Source organism: Montipora capricornis, chromosome 6 (assembly GCF_036669925.1).
Source record: "Montipora capricornis isolate CH-2021 chromosome 6, ASM3666992v2, whole genome shotgun sequence".
Lineage (NCBI taxonomy): Eukaryota > Metazoa > Cnidaria > Anthozoa > Scleractinia > Acroporidae > Montipora > Montipora capricornis.
Genome location: NC_090888.1, coordinates 26,762,144 through 26,766,950, shown reverse-complemented (window position 1 = coordinate 26,766,950; position 4,807 = coordinate 26,762,144).

The following is a 4,807-nucleotide window of genomic DNA, read 5'->3' as shown; positions in this document are numbered from 1 at the left end:
ACTGACTGCATCAGTGATGTCAGGAGCTTGATGATATCGGACAATCTAATGCTAAATGATGACAAAACAGTTTCTTATACTACGCACAAAGCAACAGCTAGCCAAAGTTAATATTGATAATATTAAGGGTCACCTTGACCTGCCTGCAGAGCCTCGCTTCGCAAGTCTACCCCGAGTCACAGTGTGGCTTCACAGCCGGGAGGTCCACAGTGGACCTGATTTTCTCCCTCTGTCAGCTGCAGGAGAGGTGTCCAGAGCAGCAGCAGCCATTTTTCCTCGTCTTCGTGGACCTCACCAAAGCTTTTGACTTGGTGAGCAGAAGCGGGCTGTTCAAGATCCTCCAGAAGATTGGCTGCCCTCCAAAGCTCCTGGCAATCATCATCTCCTTTCACAAGGACATGCAGAGTACGGTCTGCTTCGATGGGGCCACCTCCAATGCCTTCCCAGTCAGCAGTGGTGTAAAGCAGGGCCGTGTCCCTGCTACAACCTTGTTCGGGATTTTCTTCTCGATGCTGCTCCAGTATGCGTTTGTAGACTGTACCGAATGTGTCTACGTCCGGACGAGGTCATACGGCAAACTCTTCAACGTCGTCAGACTCCGCGCCAAAACCAAAACTTACATGGTGTTCATACGGGAGCTGCTGTTTGCAGACGATGCTGCTTTAACATCTCCTAATGAGGAGGGCCTCCAACGCCTCGTAGACAAGCTGTCCCATGCTGGCAAGAAGTCTGGGCTAACGATCAGCCTCAGGAAGACCAACATCCTGGTGCAAGGTGCTGAGTCCCCCCCAGTCATCTCCATCAACAACATGGAGCTGGAGATTGTGGACACCTTCACCTACTTGGACTCCACCGTGTCAAGCTCGACTTTGCTCGATGCTGAGATCACCTTCAGAATCGCCAAAGTAGCTGCTGTCATGGCTAAACTCAACAAGTGGGTGTGGGGCAATGACCTGTTGAGAGAAAGGACCAAGATGTGCGTCTACCAAGCATGTGTCCTGTCGACTCTCCTTTATGGCAGCGAGTCGTGCACGACCTATGCCAAGCAAGAGCGGTGACGCAACGGATTCCACCCCTGCTGCCTTTGGCGCCTGCTGCACATCAGGTGGCAGGACAGAGTCACTGTGGCACGGTGTCCTTCACGTGGGTCGACAGCTGCTGCGCTACAAGGACATCATCAAGCTAGACTTGCGATCTGCACTAATCGACACCAGTGCATGGGAGGACATTGCCAAACACCGAGATACATGGTGGCAAAGTGTCAAATCGGGGGTTTCAAAGGCGGAAGCGAACGCTAGAGTCCAGGCTACATGCAAGAGAGCGGTGAGGAAAGAATGTGCAGCCTCTGCGCTCGATTCCACAACACGACTTCGCCACCTGCAGCAGAAACTGCCACACCAGGATCGGGCTACACAGTCATACAAGATCCTGCCCAAATCTCCAGCGCTAACCATCGCCTCTTCGAGACGAGGATGCCTTCTTTTTGGCGGTGGTTTGCAAAGCAGAAAAAATCGTGTGTCCATGTATCCTTCACAAAAAAAAAACACCTTTTTTACGCTTGCTTGGAGGCCAGGATGACGACCTTGCCTGCCCCACTGAAGGAGCAGGAAACGATGAGCGATTGCCAGAACTCGGAGAACTGTATCTAGAGAACAAGGCGCCGAAATACGCTAGAGATCGATCAGTGTTATGACATGGTTCCCTCGATCTCTGTGTTGATTCGATTACTTCCGCACTTTGAACCTTGTTCACTGGTGTTTGAGCCTGGCGTGAAAGCAGTGACTCTGCCTGTCTCACCAAGGATACAACCGTTTTCTCTTTATGAGGAATTCTTTTCCGCCATGTTCAAAGTGCAGGAATAAGTTATTTAACGCGGGAAATAAATTATAATGCTATGTAACCTGCCATTTTCTGACAGTACTGGGTACCAGGATTTGAAGCTAAAGGATTTGCATTTTTGTGTTTGCGCAATGACAGACAGGATTAGGTATTATATGGTTGGTAGAATCCGAATTTGATTTCGCCGAATTTGGAGTTGCTTAATGGAATTTGGGGTCACCGAATTTACTCTCACAAAGAAAAAAATTGGGGTTTCCGAATTTAGTCTTATTAAATAGGAATTGGTTTTGCTGAAATCTGTTTTACCGAACGGAATTTTAGGGTACCGAATTTAGTCTTTGCAAATAGAATTTGATGGATTCCGATCCGAATTTTAGTGCATAAACACAGAAATTAACATAGCACAGTTTAGTTGAACAAGGAAAAAATTACTTGAGTTAATTTTGGCGGGGATCACACGCCATACAGTAGAACATCAGGTACATTATTCCACTTTGTGGTTGGGTTGAAGTTGTGCTTAGAGATGTCGCTATCTTTCTAAGGTTGTGTGATGTAGTTGCCAAGGCATAGCTGTTCAGAGACTTTTTGTTGGTATTCCTTGTCTATTGCCTCTTTGAGTAGCTGCCTGATGCATTTCGGGCTGCTGATCGTAAACACAATTTCTTTCTCGCCCATTTTAACTGTGGTGCATTTGAGTTCTTTGTTGAGTGTAGTGTCTAAGTTCAGGTGTTGAGCGTAAGTTTTTGCATTTTTAATTACTGATCGTCTCTTTTTTTCTTCTTTGGCGTCTTGAAAGGTTCTTACAATTTCTATATGAGGGTCTTTGCTTGTTGTGATGTAATTCGCTGTCTTGATCTTTGTAATCTTATATTGTACCTCTATTTCCTTCAGGCCGCAACCTTCCAAATCTGTTGACAAGTATAACACTGGGTTTGACTCGTAGTTGTGCTTGCCTTTTTTCTTTGCTACTACTGCTGGGGTTTTCCTGTCTAGTTCTTGCAGATCTTCAATCACCCATTTCCATGAGCACATAAAATATTGCAGTACTGGGTATGCAAATGTGTTAGTGGTCTTTATCGTTCTTGGAATGGAGAGAGGGGACATGCATATTAACTCTAATCGTCTTATGTATTAAAGGCTGGCCTGTTCAAATATCTGTTTATCTAATTGTTTGACGGGGAGCTAACTAGAAAATCGGGGAACTAACTAGAAAACCTATCGGTTCACTTAGCTCCCCAGCTCGTAACTTACTAGCTAACTAAAAGAAAAAAAAACTAAAATGCTACCGAAAGCTCATTAAGAATTTCAAATCAAATGTAAACAACAATATGAGCTTGTTACGAAAAATAGTATTGCGTGACAAGCGTTACTGTCTAGAATCTTCGCGAGAGTTACGAGTTTGTTTATATTTAGGTTTGTACGTAAGCGTTTCTAAATCGGTGTGTTTTGTAATCTTTCTATAAGTAGATTCATTACTAATTTAGAAAGTTCTAGAAATATATTGTCAGAGTATATAAGTAGACGAGTCCAAGCGGAGTGTTTTTCTAACTAGTTTTTCACAAGCGAAGAGAGTTGGCGTTGGCCGTGTTTATTCAAGTGTGACAGTAGCTGTGTGCATTCAAGTTGGCGGAGGCCGTGTAAGTTTATCAAGTACGTGTTGTTTAGAGTTTACTTCGTGGAAACTACGTTCATTTTTGGAATAAATCTTCTTGTTGTTGTTCCGACAACCCTGCGTTCAGTTTAGTCTGCAAGCTACCTCTCCTCTAAACATTCGAACTCGTAACATTGGGGGCCTGTCCGGGAGAGGAATTCATTTGTTTGCTGACTACAGAAACCAGGAAAGGACAATTCAAGAAGGAGTTACAGCTAAAGTAAGGAGAACTGTACAAGAGAGTATATTGTGTTTTTGCTGTGGAATACTGCTATGGAAATGGAAAAGCTTTTGCAGATGGGAAAAGAATTTGGATTGCAAGGAGAAAAGCTGCTCGAGTTTGTAGAGAAGCAACAAAAGTTAGAACAAGAAAGAAGAAAGGAAGAGGAAGAAAAAAGAAGGGAACAGGAAGAAAAAGAAGAGAAACGCAGACAATTTGAAGAAGAACGAAGAAGGGAACAGGAAGAAAGAGAAGAAAAAAAGAGGCAATTACAAGAAGAAAGAGAAGAGAGACGTCGAATGCTTGAGGAGGATAAAAGAAAGGAAGAGGAAGAAAAAGAGGAAAGGCGCAGAAGAGAAGATGAAGAGAGAGAAACTAGACGACAAGAACGCGAACTAAGAAAATTGGAGATGGAAGCCGAGCTGTTGAAACAGAAAGAGGCTATTGAAGCGGCAAAAAGAGAACATGAGCTGGAAATTGCACGTTTGGCTGTGGAGAGTGCTGACGGGCGTCCTGAAGTGAGAGAGGATCGGGCTAAGGCACCTAAACTCCCGTCGTTTGTTGATGGCAAAGACGATTTGGACGCGTATTTGCAGAGGTTCGAGAGATTTGCCGAGACAGCTAAGTGGAAAAAAGAAGGATGGGCATCGAAGCTCAGTGCTCTGTTGTCTGGACGGGCACTAGAAGTGTATTCACGTCTATCGGAGGACGCAGCTAAGGATTATGACAGGGTAAAGATTGCGTTAATGAAGAGATATGACCTTACCGAAGACGGCTATCGTCGAAAATTTAGAGCATCCAAACCAGAAGTCGACGAAAGTCCGGAGCAGTTTATTGTGCGGCTGGACAGATACCTGTTACGTTGGCTAGAGCTTTCGGATACTGCGCGAAGCTTTGATGGTCTTAAGGACTTGATCGTGAAAGAACAATTTATTGACTCTTGCCCTAAGGATTTGGCAATTCACCTGCGAGAAAGGGCACCTGAAACTCTAGCAAAGATTGCGAAGATCGCTGACCAGTACTTGGAGGCTCATGGTAAACATTTGTTCAGCTCAGCGAGCAGAAAGCCAACAGTGCAGCCGGAGAGGGACGAAGCC